The sequence below is a fragment of the Zeugodacus cucurbitae genome, chromosome 3 (assembly GCF_028554725.1).
Source record: "Zeugodacus cucurbitae isolate PBARC_wt_2022May chromosome 3, idZeuCucr1.2, whole genome shotgun sequence".
Lineage (NCBI taxonomy): Eukaryota > Metazoa > Arthropoda > Insecta > Diptera > Tephritidae > Zeugodacus > Zeugodacus cucurbitae.
The window spans coordinates 11,130,398-11,147,740 of record NC_071668.1 but is presented as its reverse complement, the minus strand read 5'-3'; the positions used below and the strand labels follow the sequence as shown (position 1 = coordinate 11,147,740).

The 17,343-nt window shown below is 35.5% G+C and overlaps 1 protein-coding gene across 2 annotated transcripts in view; it reads right to left on the bottom strand.

Annotated features, from left to right (window-relative positions):
• The window catches only part of LOC105210805 (dnaJ homolog subfamily A member 4), a 157,372-nt gene that overhangs the window by 85,523 nt on the left and 54,506 nt on the right, over positions 1–17,343 (bottom strand). For both annotated transcript variants that reach the window (XR_008470188.1, XR_008470189.1), the window contains one exon: positions 15,583–15,612. The gene's annotated coding sequence lies outside the window, so the exon portion shown is untranslated. The remainder of the gene's footprint in view (positions 1–15,582; positions 15,613–17,343) is intronic.

Below are 17,343 nucleotides of genomic sequence, written 5' to 3'. Positions count from 1 at the left end.
CTCAAACCGTAAAAGCCATATCTTTTGTTTTTGTAACAGCTTTGCTTCCTCAAAAGTAAAACTCTGCCTCAATCTTAATGAAATGCTGGTAGAAGATAGGTAGATAGATAGACAGATAGATAGAAGATAGAACCATATTAGGAAAGTTTTACGAGTGATATTTTACATCAGACTTATCGGCCAATCTAGACTGCTGATTCATCTAGGAAAGTTTCTATGGAACTAAAGGAACTATTTAAATAATTAATACACATTTTTGGAATTTGCTCGGAACGATGCGGATAATTCAAGTAAAAGGGAAAACGATTAAGCAATATGTGATTCTCACACAATGGATCGAAGTGTCCCACAAAGAGGTACGTAGAGCCTATATAATCTATAATGTTTAACAATAAATTCACAAAAATTGAACTGCAAAGTCCCTGAACTCTAAGAAAGAGTCTGATATGTTCTCCAGCAAAATTAATTATTTTTCGCCGACCGCTCCTATTTAGGAAACGACTTCATATTGTGCAAGTCCTGAGGTCTAAACAAGTTAGCACAAAATTTTAGAAATGTTGCCTTTTAAACACCACTCTTTATTGTAAAATATATGGAATCACATTTCAAAATCGATAAGTTACCAGACGAGTGGGCGAGAAGAGTACTCTTTCAAAGTTCTTCTTACAAATATGAGAATTTTCTTTCTTTCGCATATAATTTTTTTTTTATTTACTAATAAATCTAAAGGCAAGACATACATATATATGTATATATTTACGAATTGTATGCGTAATGTATACCGAAATCTCAAATTTTATTTGTTTACTTGTCACTTGGAGAAGTTTTGCAATATAGAACATGCAACAAAAAAATATTTATTTAGGAAATTGCATATGCTAAGCGATATGAGAGGCAACGGAAGACTGTAAATATGGGCATGAAAAGTAATAAAAAAGTTAGAAGTATAATATTTCGAAGGGAAGGCACAAAAAGAGACATAAATAGTAGTTTTGAACTTTTAGGAGAGCTTTCTTGGACCTAAGTGACTTTATAGTTTGTAATACAGAATTGCTCAGATGTCTACAGTGGTCTGCGGGTAATGCGGATGGTAGTCAATATATGTACATACGTATGTTTGTTTATAAAAACGTTATCTCGTGATCTTAACCTCTTTGAACCACTTCAGATAATTTTTTTTAATTTTTTTTTTACTTTGTAGTTTCTTCTTCTTCAAATATTTTTTATTTTCATTTTTTTTATTGCAATTTCTTGCATGTGAGTGAAGCATCTCAAAAATGGGTGTGGCGAATATTATGTGACGAAATTGGTGGTTATATAAAGCTTCATAAATGTCGCCACATACCTAAGCTTCACAAAGTTACGAGGGCGTACTCTGAGGTATACAAATCTTGGCGGCGGCCATAAGAGATAGATGTAACAAAATCTGATAAATTTAGTTATAAATGAGAAACAGGCAAAAAAGGCCCACCCTCGTAAGTTTTTTAATACCTGCATGAAGACATTTATACACAAACATTACCCTTCAAATGTTATACGTCCGACGCAACGACAGTCAGCCAATTGCTACCTCCTCAAGTCATGCGTTGTCCATGGTTCCAGCTTTTCAGTTGTCGACAGCAATGAAGACTGACAATGTTGCTGCTGCTACTACTTTCCGGTCTCTACTACCAACATTGTTGCTGTAACTGCTACAGCATATTATGTTGTTATTGTTGTTGCGCACATTGAAGGCGAACCACTCTGCCACTCTTACATATCGACATACAAAATATGCCAAATATGGACTCTGCAGCGTCGTCTCGAGTTTATGCGCGTCGGTACGTGATGTCACTGCTGCCTTGGCTTTGTTTGACTTATTTCCATTCGGTTCCATAAGCGTCACACAAAATTTACAAAAGTCAGAGGAACTCATCCGTTTAGTTTGCTTTGCTTCGTGGTTTTTACGTCATATGTTTGTTGTTGTTCGTGACCAATTGTGGTACCGCAAAATTTGGGTGGGGTTCCCTAGTTTCTTTTTCTCTTTTTTTTTTGAGTTTCTAAAAGCAGTTTCCTTATCGCTTTTAAAACAAATGTTAATGCCATTTTGTTGTATTTTCGTTTACTTCTTCTTCTTCTTAACTGGCGTAGAAACCGCTTGCGCTTTTCGTTTACTAATTACCATGAATTTTGAATTTTAGCTGGCACTGTCGGACTTTTGGTCGAGTTGCATGTTGGGTCACAAATATACAATATGTGTTTATATTTATCAAGATAGATTTCCTTCTGAATTTTCTAAGGCTTCATTTATTTATTACCTTCGAGTTTCCGGGAGAAGTCAAGATAAGATGTGAAGAGCTTTCATAGGTAACTGAGAGAGAGGTACGAACCTCAAAATTATTTAAGGAATGTTTTCTATCAATCCAATATCAACAGGGATGTACGATGGTATAGCTAATAAAGGCGGGATCCCCGAATGAGTTCTCTGTTGACACCAAAGTATTCTCCATTAAGCTTTAGGATCAATCTTATTGACGTTATCTTCGTTGTTATTTAGAAATTATTCATTCGTTTTTGCTTTCGGTAAAAAGTAAGAAATATATCTCAAGCCCGAGAGATGAAAATATCAACACAAACACAAGCTTCCCTTAACATTTTGAATCAATAAGCTGGAATCGAGAAAAGCTCCATATCATAAAAGATACCAGAGTTCGTTTCTTTATTATTCCATACACAGAGAGTAGAACTTCGATCCTTTTATAATTAACAGCCACAACAATTGAAGTTTGCCGTGGTTCAATCATAGCGACTTAAACTGGGCTCGATCCAACTCCCCTCTGTAGGCAACTATATATATAGGGCGAACCTCCGCAGGTATTTCAGCCAAAATATCTTGCCATCATAGTCCATGAATTGTTTAGAGAAGAGTTAATAATAAATACTAAGAGATTACTACAAATATGAAGAGAGAGGGGTGGAACCGATAAGTCTATTATATAGATTATTCAAATCGGATCGGTCCATGTTCCATATAACGATATTTTTGAAAATATTAAAATAACTGGAACTATACTATTAAAAAACTTCCCGCTATTTTTCACCATGTATAATGGTAAAAATTTCGTAGATTCTAGATTTCGTTTTTAGATATTGAAGGGGTTTCAATAATAGCGACATAAAAAAAAACAACGGTTTGGGATATCCATGAAATTCCAACATTCGAGTCACGCTTGCAAAAGTCCAGACGCTGAACCCAGCTTTCGACGGTTTTCAAGCATAAATCGCCCGATACTGCTGCAATTTCACGTTCGATATTCGCACGAAGTTCATCAATCGTCGCAGGCTGGTTGACATAGAGCATAGATTTGACGTAGTCCCACAGCAAATAGTCAAACGGCGTCAAATCGCATGACCGAGGTGGCCAATTGTAGGCCATTTCGTGAGATAGTACATTCACCAAACTTGGTTTTCAATAAAACGATTGCGCCATTCTCTGTGTGGCTTGTGGCGCCGTCCTGTTGGAACCACATATTTTCCAACTTCATATCATCCAATTCGGGCCAAAAATATTCGATTATCATTGAGCGGTAGCGATTCCCATTCACAGTAACTTGCCGGTCTTAATCGTCACGGAAGAAGTACGGCTCAATGACGCCGCCGACCTATAAACCGCACCAAACCGTAATTTTTTCGGGATGCAATGGTGACTCATGGAGAACGTGTGGATTGCTGCCTTACCAATAACGCATATTTTGCTTATTGACGAAGCCATTCGGCCAGAAATGAGCCTCATCTCTAGGTAGGACGTAGCGCTCTTAAAGTTGAGGCCACTGACTCCGAATTTCGGTGGTAAATTTTAATAATATCAACTCGCTGTATATTAATATGGCGTCATTTGCTGTCCCTATCGGTTTACTTTTGTAGCGTCCCTTTTGGGAAACCCTTTATTTAATGGGCGTAACTTGTTTCGAAAATATTTAGATGTACGTATTGATTTGCTGGGGAAAATGGTTTAAATTGGACTGAAGATAAGACCGAGATTTTCTAATTTTTTTTTCAAATGAAAGTTCTATGTCTCTCAAAAACGCACCCTATACATAAATATTAATCTCTCCGGCACATGTTTTTCCATTGCAATTCTTTTTCTTATACTTTCGCAGTTTCTTGTTTCGAAGAACCGAAACCAAAATACAAAAACAACAAAGTGTTTGCAAACCATAAAATAGATGAGTACAGATGTTTGTATGTATGTAGTATGTAGATGAGTATGATTTTGAAAATTAGCGCAAATATTGTCGCATTAGTAGAGACAAATGTTCTCAAACGCTCACCAAATTGTTGTTGTTGCCTATTTGGCGTTTGATTTTATTGTTGATTTCTTTAACTGCTTGTATATATAAATATATAAATATATAAATATGTATGTATTTGCACAAGTAAATTGCATTTATATCAATACATTGTTGACTTAAGTACTCTAGGTGCCTTCATGTTTTTCTGTCAATATGTATGTATGGGTATTTTGTCTTTGAGTATTTGCATTTATTTTGTCGTCATTTGATTTGTTTCGAATTGTCGTTTGATATTTCCGTGCAGTGACCCCCTTAACTAGGTGTAGCTTGAGTACTTCATACATTTACTATATAAATGCCATACATACAGACATACATATCAATATCTGATATGCAAGTGCCAATTCTTGTGCGTTCTGTGATTGTGTGTGCCTTTGTTCGTCTGTGTGATTACACTGAGGGTCATTGCCATGAATTGGAATACACATTTGTACAAACATTAATACATACATACATATATGTACATATACTCTTTTGAATTTGCTTTGCCGCCTCAATTTGAAACAAAAATATGAATTTGCCTTTGCCGGCGTCGTAATTATAACGCTCACTGTCAGTCACTGCTGCTGGTCGGTCGACTTAGTATTAGCCGCTGCTATCACTGATGCCTTAGCCTTTGCTGTCGCTCTAATTTTCTTATCAGTTTGCAGGCGTTTATTGCTTAAATCAGATACAATTACTTGTGAATATGTTTAGATGTATGTGCATATATGGGAGTATATAAGTATGTTTGTGTGTTGCTAGTGATCGCTGTTAGTTTTCAAATGATTTTTGTAGAATTCCCACAAACACATACACAATTTTCTCTTATCACACTCTTATTCAATGGAAGCTGTTGATTTTTAGGTTAGATTAGAATATGTAGAATAGTGTCTAATATATATTATGATTAGAGGGAAATTGGGAACTAAAGGGGTTTTCAATCGGACGCTAAAAAAGTAAACCGATAGGGACAGCAAACGACACCATATTTTTTCCCGTTCTTTTGACATTTCTCTTCTGTAAGGATTGGCATTTCATCATCGAGAGCTATACGATCCAACAACGAGTCGAAATTATTAAAATTTACTACCGAAACTTCACTTTAAGAGCGCTACGTCCAATTTATGGTCGACATAATCCTCCTGTCAGCTCAACAATTGAGCGTCTAGTGGAAAATTTGAATCCACAGGCACAGTACAAAATGTTCCCGTGCCAGTGAGACAGAGAAGAACTCGTAGTGTTGAGAATATTACTGCGGCTAGCCCAAATCTAGACCCAAATCAGTCTCTCACACGTCGTTCTCAAATGTTGGGCATCTTCTTGACGTTCTAAAAAATCTTGGGGTACATCCTTACAAGATCAAATTGATGCGATAACTGAAGTCGCTTGACCACCAGAATCCTCGTATGTTCGTGAATTGGGATGAGGCAACTACTTGAAAATGCTGCGGATTTTCATCGAAAAATCACCTTCAGCGATGAGGTCATTTCTGACTGAATGGCTTCGTCAATAAGCAAAATATGCATTATTGCTCAGGCAGCAATCCACACGTACTCCATGAGTTACCATTGCATCCCGAAAAAATTACGGTTTGGTGCGGTTTATGGACCGGCGGCGTCATTAGGCCGTTTTACTTCCGTGATGATCAAGATCGCCACGTTACTGTGAATAGGTATCGCTACCGCTCAATGATAACTGAATATTTTTGGCCCGAATTGGATGATGTGGACTTGAACAATATTTAGTTCCAACAGGACGGCGCCACAAGCCACGCAGCGAATGGCACAATCAATTTATTGAAAACCAAGTTTGATGAACGTGTTATCTCACGAAATGGTCCAGTCAATAGGCCGCCTCGGTCGTGCGCTTTGACACCATTAGACTATTACCTGTGGGGCTAAGTCTATGGTCTATGCCAACAAGCCAGCGACGACGACTGATGAACTTCGTACGAATTTCGAATATGAAATTGCAGTATGATCGGCCGTTCGCAGGAATAAACAAATTCATTGGTATCCCAAATCGTTTTTGTAGCGCTCTTATTGAAACCCCTTTATATTATATATAAGGGGGTCTGAAGAAAAACAGAAAAATCTAATTCAAAATCAGATCAGCATATCATGTTAGTCTTCACAGGGTTTAAGAAGCAAAGATGATTTGATTGATTCTCACAAAGCTGAGACATTAAGTAACATTCTTATGCTCTCACTACTAGCGAGTAAATAAGTATGTACTGACTAGACTCTACGGTTAAGTGTGTCAACTATTGTAGTTGAATGAGTATAATTGAGAGCAGTTGAAGCAAGGGTTCTATAATTTTTTAAGCCCACGTAGGCTAAATACCAAATAGACTAAGAATTAGTTTCTAATCCAAGATAGATATTGGCCTCTAAAATATTTCGGCCTAGGTTATTGATCTCCGAAATTCTATAATTCCATATTTCGTTACTACATTGACAATATGGACCCCTAAAGATTATACTTTACTATATTTTCAAATTTGAATTTAGCGAATTTATAATTTCTCTCAAAACTTAACTATATAATTTCCAATTGTTCTATAGAACGGCAACAATTTCATAAGAAAAATCTTTAAAATAAGTATATTTAATCTCTATTTTTGCCAAACCCTCTTTCCGCTATCACAACGTGCCCACAACAGACCAAATAAAAAACATAAAAAAAAACAAAAAAAAACAATATTTAAATGACTGCCTATGCCCAACCGTTAGCTACACACACAACACATACATACAAACAACCATATGCGAACACCATGCGTACGAATACGAACCAAAAAACGAAAACAGATTCTTCTGTCTAAAAATAACGCATACACCAAATAAAATTACTTCTTATCTGCTGGGCCTTTGGTATATGCTGTGTGGGTCAGGCATGGCATCCAAGCAAACGACCAACCAACTGCTGCTGCTGCTGCTCAACACAGCATCTTTGTACCGACGTCGGCAGCGCTGCTGTTAACATTCACAACAGCAAAGAAATAAAAGAAAACTAATGCAAACAACAGCAACAAAAACAAGCAACATTCGCAGAACGCAGACAACGCCGGACTGAAGAAATGATAACAGCAGCAGCGGTTGAAATGGCAAGCGAAGCAAAACAAAGAATTTGAAAGCAGCGCTGTTGACGACAGCAGCGCGTAAGAGTAGCAAAGAGAGTGGCAAAGTGAAGAGTGTTGTGTAGACATAAAAGAGCGAAAGAGAAATTAAAGAGAAACTGTAAATGCCCAAACAGTGCAGTGTAGTTAACAGCAAAAAATGTTAATGTTAGCAGAACATTTTCATGTATGTTAAGTAACAGCAAATGCTAAGTTAACATTCTCTGCTAGTATTTAACAGCTTCGAAGCATGGCGAAGAATGCACTCAACTGGCAAACATTCAAAAAGCGAGAAGAATTCTCAGAAGACTTGAAAATTCAAATTTGTGTGCATGTGTTGCTGGTTACAAAAGCAAAAACAAAAACAAAAACAAATGCAAAACGAAAATATGTAAAGAAGAGACAGCAGTAAGGCGGCAAAATAAGGCAAAAAAAGCGTGTTTCATGGAATTTTGAGAATTGCAAGCGCACATACAGACGTATGTAATAGCAACTGAGTGTATGCATGTATATGTGAACGTTGTAACTCTTTCTTTCGCTGTCTGTTTGTTGAAAAATATTTTGATTAATAACACATTTTTAAAGGAAATTAATAATAAATATTTCATAATTAATATTTTCCTACTGAAAATACTTCAAAAATAATTTAAAATTAATAATTAAATAATTTCAAAATAGTTTTATACCTTTTAAAATTTTAAGATTCTTACAGAATTCCAATCAATCGAAATTCCAATTTTATCGAAAAAATTTTGTAAAAAATTCTGAAAATTTTAAAGATAACTTTTTCGAAAATATAAGTGTTTCTGTGAAATTTGAAAATTTTTAACAGTTGCCACCTGTCTGGAAAACACAATTTTAATATTTACGAAAATAGCTATAAAATGAAAGGTATTTTAGAAACATATAGAAGATCTTTTAAATCAATGTTTTTTAACCAGTGTTGCCACAATAAAAAAAATAATATATAATATAAAATTAATTATATATTTCATAGGAAATACAGTAAAAATAAAATAAAAGAGAAATTGAGAAAAAAATATATAGTTATAGTACAGAGTTGCCAACTGTTTCAATATATTAAATTGTGTTAAAATAGGACTGCCAGCAATATAATCAAGAGATGAAAACTCAATAACTTTAATAATTGCAGAATAATTTGAACTATTAAGCTGAAAAAAATATTGTAAACAACTTAAAACCGAAATCTGTTGCCAGATGATTAGAAAATGCTTTCAAAACAGATAAAGCGATGATTTTATCATAAAAAAATATAATTTTTTGTTATTTGAGAACATAAATCTTGACAATGCTATGAAGTGAAGATAACTTTTATCATCGGTTAGCAGAAAGAAATTTATATGAATTTTTGGGTACAAAGAATTTACAATTACCGGAATTGTGTAAAAACAAGAAAAAAAAGTTAACTTCGGCTGTACCGAAGCTAATATACCCTTCACAGGTGCATTTCTCTTAGTAACTACGTGTTTAAGCAAATCTAAAGACTTAAGAAAAAGTAAGTAAAAAACAAGAAAACATTTTACTAATTCTTTTTAGCCGGGTTGTTTGCTAGAAACATTAAGGTTATATAGTTAACCGATCTGAATAATTTCTTCGGAGATTATATTATTACCTTAAGCAGTAATCCATGTCAAATTTCGTGAAGATACCACGTCAAATGCGAAAATTTTCCATACAAGCCATTGATTCCGATCGTTCGGTTTGTATGGCAGCTATATGTGAACCGCTATAGTGAACCGATCTGAACAATTTTTTCGGAGATTAAATTATTTCTATGAACAATAACTCACACCAAATTTCGTGAAGATATGTAGTAAAATGCGGAAGTTTTCCATACAAGCCCTTGATTCCGATCGTTCAGTTTGTATGGCAGCTATATGATATAGTGGTGCGATATCGGCAGTTCCGACAAATGAACAGCTTCTTCAAGAGAAAATAACATCTGCAAAATTTCAAAACGATATCTTAAAAACTTAAGGACTAGTTCGTATATATACAGACAGACAGACGGACGGACAGACAGACGGACATGGCTAAATCGACTCAGTTCAACATACTGATCATTTATATACATATATACTTTATAGGGCCTCCGACGCTTCCTTCTGGGTGTTACAAACTTCGTGACAAACTTAATATACCCTGTTCAGGGTATAAAAATGAATTTAAAAGTGTCCATAGTTTCGACTATATTAAAAGATAAGTTAAACCTTTCGAAAAATACGAGTTGCTGCTAAAAAAGGAAACAAGCCGTTTTAAACTCATTTGTATTGAAAAACATACCTCTAAGTGATCGAATTAACTGAAAATTCGATGTAAGGAACAGGCCTGACAATTAATGTGTTCGTTATTTCGGAAAACTACTGTATATGTAATGGAACAAATCTTGTTGTTGAAAAGCTGATGAAAAGCTTGATTGAAAATACATGTTTTGTTGACTTAGGAAAGCTTGAAGACAGGAGGGTTCTGATAACATGGATATATCATAGAAATACGTGAAGGTTCAACCGTAAGGTAAATGGAGGTCAAATAGAAAATGAACGGTTATTTTTAGAAGCTTACTAAAAGCTCGTTGAAAGCGTTATTACTGAAAAATATTTGAGATACGAAATTAGCTTCACGCATGAATATAAAGAATTCTAAACTAAATTCTTTCGATTTTTATTTAAAATAATATTGCATAATTTTTTTGTATTAATTATTATCTTAACTGGCTCCAACTTGTGCAATTAACGCTTCAATGATGTAACTGCCTTCGGCTCACATAACCCTCATTTTTTACAACCAACAGCTTATTTTACTACTGAGCATCCTCTACCCCTGCGGTGGCATCTAAAGTCAACCGCACAGCAAATCGGCACTGTCTATCTCACAGTCGTGCTCTTTCTTTTCCACTACCCCATTTTCTTCAACTCATACACACGCAAACACTCACTCTCTATGCCAATATAATCTGATCTTTGCATCTTCACACCCGTTACCCTAAGGCAAAAACAAACAAAAAAATAAAGAATGAGTAAAAGCTCATATTTCTGCGCCATTTTCTTTGCCATTTTGTTATTTTCTTGCTCTGTTATTATCGCACATTTTTATTTTTTCTAGTTTGTTGTTGTTGTCTTGTTGTAGGCACACCATTGCATTTCTAACACGCATTCCGTTGGCGGCGGCGGCAGCGCATCATTGCTTTTCTTGAGATTTCGTGCATTTCATGCAATAATCGCACACTGACAGTCCGTCCGTCTCATGTGTGACTGCTGTCATTGCTGTTGTTGTTGTAGTTGTTGTTGCAGTTGCTGCCATTGTTATGGGCACTTATTTGTTTTCCTTCTCCAATTGTGATCATCGCGGGATCACGTGTTCAACAACAAATACTAGCCGAAGTAAATAGCATTGCATGTGCATTTCAAAGTATATATTTATATCAGTATATATGTCTATATATTTGTTGTAAGAACGCTGTTGTGTGCTGCTGTGTACTTTGCAATTATTTGCGGAAATTCAGCAATATTCTAGGCGTAGAAAAAAAGCATCCACACACAAAGAAAGGCTAAGTTACAGCAACCAAAACAACTATACTAACAACAACAACAACAACAGTAGCAGTTGCAGTTGCCGCTAAAGCTAAAAAGCGATTATTTTTCTTCGAAGAAACTTTGCCTTTTGCACTTGAAATATTAGAATTACACCGCAATCTTAAGTGGGCCTCGCCGTTGGTTGGCGTGTGTGTGCCCTTGCAAGCAAGCCTAATCTATTTACAAGTAGGTTCTTTCTATAGGAATGTATAATAGTAAAGTCATTGTTGTTGTATTACACAAACCGCAGAGATTTTCTTGAAGCAGCAAAAGCAATGCACAAAAAGATAGTGCGCTTTAAAAATAAATTTATAAATAAATAAATAGTGATTATAAATAGTTGCAGTTGTGAAATCTCTATAACCTTGAAAGCTTCTTTTTTGTCATGGAATACGATTTGTCAGTAGACTAATAGAAGCCATTTGAAACTGCCAGAATTTGAAATTTGATTGATGAAACCTCTACTCTTCTCTTTTCAGGAGAGAACAGCTGCGGAGTATGGATTATAGAAAAACCTAAGGCAGGGATATATAAGGAGATAGCGGGTATGGTGGTTTTCTCTCTGACATACAGCTCAGGAGGGAGTTTGAAAGGCAGAGAGAGAGAGAGAGAAAGAAGGAGAGAGAGAAAGAAGTAGATAGAGTGTAAGGAAGATGAGTAGGAGAAAGCCAAAACTTTTCTCGACAATGTCTTTCGCTTTCTTAGCTACCGAATCTAAATTCTCGGTGGTAGATTTTTAAAAAAATGTCTTTAAATGTTGTTCGGAAATACAAAAATCGCAAAACTTCCAACTAAATGAAGATTTCTAAGGGCCTCGCAATTAATCAGAACAAAGCTACGTTGTACTAACATCTAATAAAGTGAGAACTTTCATTCACAATGCTGAAGATTTAATCGTAGAGAGCTGCTTTCACATTATATTTTTTATACAACAATGTCAGTCTTGAAATCCTACGCAGAATCACTCTTGCCACTTTGGACTGAGTAGGCAACTGAGAAGTAAAGTGCTCTCTCGACGAACAAAGACCAAACTCTAGAAATCCCTCATCATTTCCGTCCTGACAAAATGCTGTCAAAAAAGACTCCAATTTGAAAATGTTCGATGCTGGTGGAGGATGGAGAAGAGGATTCTGCGATGCCGAAACTAACACGGCCGAAGGACTGTTATTTCGGCGATCTAGACCTGTTTGGATCGGTAAGTCATAAGAAGACCTTCAATCCGTTAGAAAGACCAGGTGGAGCAGAACCTGGTTGCACTTGGTATCACCAATTAGCCCCAAACAGCGAAAAGGGAAAACTAATGACGCGCTGTCAAGAAGAAGAAGTAAATAAAAATCCTAGGCTAGGGAGGTCTGGCAGTTCAGAAGATTCAAAAACTGACAGCGCTTCGGAAACTCTGTATTAAAAGGTAAAGAGAATCTCATAAAAAGACGTTTTTTCTGTTTCGAATACAACCTAAAATCGTTTTATCCGATGTCTTTAAGCCGTGAAATAGCTTCCTATAACAATCGATTTGCTGTTCACTGTCGGTAGAGGACTTGGATCAATAAATTAGCATAGACGTTAGCATATATTAATATACGGGTACTCAAATAACATTAAATACCAAAAATTATGGTTCGAATAATGTGAGCTCGCAATTTGGCTCTTCCAAGACCCAAAATTTTAATACAAGTATTTTTCGGTTCGATTTTCCTTCCGCGGAGGGCCATAAGGTACTGCAAAGTATATCTATTCTCAATCCAGCTCAACCATTTTACCACTATTATATTTGAAACGAGATAAATATCTTTTTTCTAATCCAATTTGACCTAACTCAACCCCCAAAACCGGTACTTGTTTGTTAGAAATGTTTTTGAAAAATATATTTATAAAAGCTACTAACTGCCAATTGAAAAGTAACAAACGATTGATGCAAAGAGTTTATTAACCCGCAAGCGAAAAGAACACACTCTATCCCCTCCTCCCCTACAAACAGTAAGCTGGTTGAAACCCACCAAACCACACGACAATTCAGCGATTAAGCAAACAAACTGAACCAACCAAGCCGGTAACACACACACACACGTGCAAATATTCCACACTTCGCACCAAAAAATGCAATGCAAGGCAAAAAAGAGCATTCTTATTTTAATAATATATTTACAAATCCGCCAAGAAGTACAAATATATATCTCAAACGTAATTAAACAAAACACCAATGAGTGCAGCACACAAACAACACCAACAAATACAAAAGCAAAACCAACTTGATGAGAAAATGCAAAAATTATATGTTCGCAGAAAAAATAAAGCAACAACAACAACCACTCGGCAGCCACATTACACGCGCCAAGCAAGCTGTGCGATTCTTTCGGTTGTTATTGTTGTTGCTGTTGTTGAGGTTGAGTGGCTGCATTGAGCTGCGCCAAAGGTATAACCTTGAACTTCGTACAAACAGCGAAGTTCGCCAAAAGCAGCAGCAGCAGCAACAACAACAGCAAATCGTCATGCAATCCATAAAATACAAGTAACAATGCAAGTTGTTGTAATTATTATTATTTGTTGTTGTTGTTGCTGACGTTTTTGCCACTGCTACTCGGCTGCTGGCTGCTGGCTGCTCGGTTACAACAAAATTGCTTTGCTAACAATGAGACTGGGCAACTGTAGTTAGTTAGCTACTAAGCTGGACAAAGCGCGCTGTGGAATATAGAAATCTAAATATATATACAGATATTATATATATATCTGCACAAATTTGTTGTTGCTAAAAAACACTAATCACATTGACATTGAGTTTTCAGTTGAAACGTGTCGTTCTGCTGGCCAAATGCCGTGATGCAATTCAGGCCACGTGGGCGTATGAGTAACCCATATAATGAGAGAGTATTATGTATATGTGTGGCTGTTCAAAATATGCCATAGTAAGTCATAAATTAACAAATGTAATAATTGTCATGAGAAAAAAAAAATTACTAAAAAAAAAATATTTAAATAATATATTCTCCTACGAGGTTAGTTGGAGCAGTCATTAACATTTTACTACAAAAATAAAGGGCGCAATAATTTTTTTTTAAATAGAACAAATTGAGAATCAATAAAGTTCTGGAGTTCACTTAGACCCACAGGAATTAGTCTAACGGTTAAATACCACGACCGAGGCGGCCAATTGACTGGGTCATTTCGTGAGATAACACCTTCACCAAACTTGGTATTCAATAAATCGATTGTGACATCAGCTGTATGGCTTGTGGTGCGGTCCTGTTAGAACCACATATTGTCCAAGTCCATATCATCCAATTCGGTCCAAAAAGATTCGGTTATCATTCCTAATTTTTTCGGGATGCAATGGTGACTCATGGAGTACATGTGGATTGCTGCCTTAGCAATAACACATATTTTGTTTCTTGACGAAGCCATTCAGCCAGAAAGGAACCTAATAGCTAAAGCTGTTGTTGCTCAACCTAATTCAGGAACATACAACGATTCTGGTGTTTAAGCGGCTTCAGTTCTTGCGTCAATTTGATCTTGTAGGCCAAGATCATTTCGCAAAATTCGTCACAACGACGACACAGAGATGGCCAACGCTTGAGAACGACGAGTGAGAAACTGATTTGGGTCTTTCTCCATTCATGCGCTAGCGGCAGTAATATTATCGACACTACGAGCTCTTCTCTGTCTCACTGGCACGGGAACATTTTGTACTGTTCGTGTGGATTCAAATTTTTCCACTAGACGCTCAATTGTTGAGCTGACAGGAGGATTATGTCGACCATAAATTGGACGTAGCGCTCTTAAAGATGAGGCCACTGACACCGAGTTTCGGTTATTTTACAATTTCAACTCGTTGTTGGTTTGTATATCTTTCGATGACAAAATAGCAAACCTTACTGAAGAGAAAAGTCAAAATAGCGAGAAAATATAACGTCATTTACTGTTCCTATCGGTCTACTTTTGTAGCATCACTTTTGAAAAACCCTTTAAGTATTTGAAAAAAAATAGCGAAACATTTTAGCTTTATAAGAGATAAGATATTTTTTTCAAGCCCTTCAAAAGTTCCCTTTTCTTTCAAAACGTCTTTGAGGACTTGAAAAAAAAACTAGATTTTTAGAAGTACCATTATGCCATATTTGAAGCCGAAACATAAGTAGAACGAGACAGTGCAAATAACTATAAGACTACGAAAACATCAAATTTGATTTTAAGAAAAATTAGGTTTTAGGATACACACTGTATAATTGATTATTTAATAGCTGTTCTGTTACTGTCTTGAGGGAAAAATATTTTTAATTCATTGAATTCATATCAAGAGCTCTACTTACACATAACGATTACTTTGCTAAACTTAAACCTTATTAAAGAATGATAATTGTCAGAAGAATGTAAATTAACAATACAGAATATTACATACAATTATCAAACCACCCTCGTAGATGAAGTGAAAACTATAGAGATGGAAAAAATGAAATATGCTCAAAGAGCTTCTGAGAAAATGTGATAAATGTACATAAATTAAAACGAAAATATTATGGCTTAGCAATATATAAATATAATTAATAGAAATTATACGCCCACTTACCTTTCAGCGTTGCGCCTACACCGTTAGCAACTGAAAGTAGAGAAAATAGTAAAAATTATGAAAGCTCAGCGAGAAAAGTGCTAGTTAACTAATTGCGGTGGGTTTTAAGTATTAAACTTCATTTAAAAGCTTTTTCAGTAAGCAATAGATTTAATAGTTAACTACATAATACATATAAAAACAACTTAAGTTTGGAAACTACAACATTCTCAAAGCGGTATAATAATATAATTCTCTCTCAGCCCATATTCATTTTGTTGAAAATGAATAATCCAGATGTGATGTGTGTGTGAGGCATAAAACACATATGTAATTCTGGTTAATACTAGGCCTCTTGATAACTCTCAGTATTCTCAAAGTGTGATTTTGATTTTCATTTTGGTATCAGCGGTTGAAGGAGTCAGCGGTATAACAAGAGAACATTATATAGTATGTCTATAGTAATATAAGCCTGTAAAACCCTCGCAATCAAGTATTTTTCAAAATTCTCAACTATTTTTGTTATACCAGAAAATTATAACCTCAAATATTTCAAATATCTCATCTCGAAACACAGCTGAAAATGATGATGGTCTTCAGTAAACTCCAGCTTCTGAGCTCGACGAAGGTAACAGTTTTAAATCGAGTAGATACACTCCTCCCTTGTAAAGCATTTTTTGAGTGCAAATATCTTGTTCCCGACCATTCACGAAATTCTTATTGAGGTATGAATTTTAAAAAATCAGCGCATCTCTCTTGATAATCTTTTCTACAAGCGGATTTCTACGCAGTTAGAGCAGAGTACATTTATTGTCGACTGGTAACGTAACCTGAATCCATAGATACTAATATCCAACCAAGGACTGTACTATAATAGACGCGTTCAAAAAATTACGGGAATTTTAAAAATCCAAAATAATCCATTTATAACTTTTTTTATTATCATTATGTTAATGTACATGTTCTGGAAGTACGATACAATTAGTTTAACTGTAGCAGTCGCTAAAGTAAGACGTGTTTTATGAACTTGGCGCTTTCTCGTTGAATGCTTGGCCAAAAACAATACTGTAAGGATTCCCCAGCCTCCGTATTCGCCAGGCATGACTCAGTAGGGCTTTTTCTATTTCCAAAAATAAAGAGAACCTGAAAGAGCCCGTCGTATACAAGCATATGAGAAATCGCTGAAAGAACCAAAGGCTTTTCCAAAAATAAAGAGAACTTGAAAGGGCCCGTCGTATAACAAGCATATGAGAAATCGCTGAAAGAACCAAAGGATTTTCCAAAAACAAAATTCGAAAGATCGAATGGGAACGATTTTGAGGATAATTTTTTTTTTTTTAATTTAAGCTTTTTCTGGAGCAAAAATGTGGAAAAGCTAAGAAAAACGATTTTTTTCTCAATTTTTAAAATTATGAGTTTTTCAGAGCAAAAAACGTGATCCTTTAATTTTTTCAAAAATTTGATCGAGTGAAACAAAAAAACGGCTGGCTGGATTAATTTGATTTTTTTTGTAGGGTTTTTGTGGACATATTGAACTGTAAAAGGCACAGTGGTTTCCTCAATATTTTCGATCTAGCGCTCGATTTTCCAAAAAACCACCAAAAGCCCTTTTTTGTTACATTTTCAAATTCATGTGACAATAAAAAAAAAAAAATCGGAAAAGCAATGGCTAGTCGTTAATGAGAATTCATTCAAGTTCTTGAAACCCACCTTTAACTTTCTGTGCGATCATTGGTTGCTGAGATATCGATAATCAAAGACAAAAGGATCCTTTTCCATTTG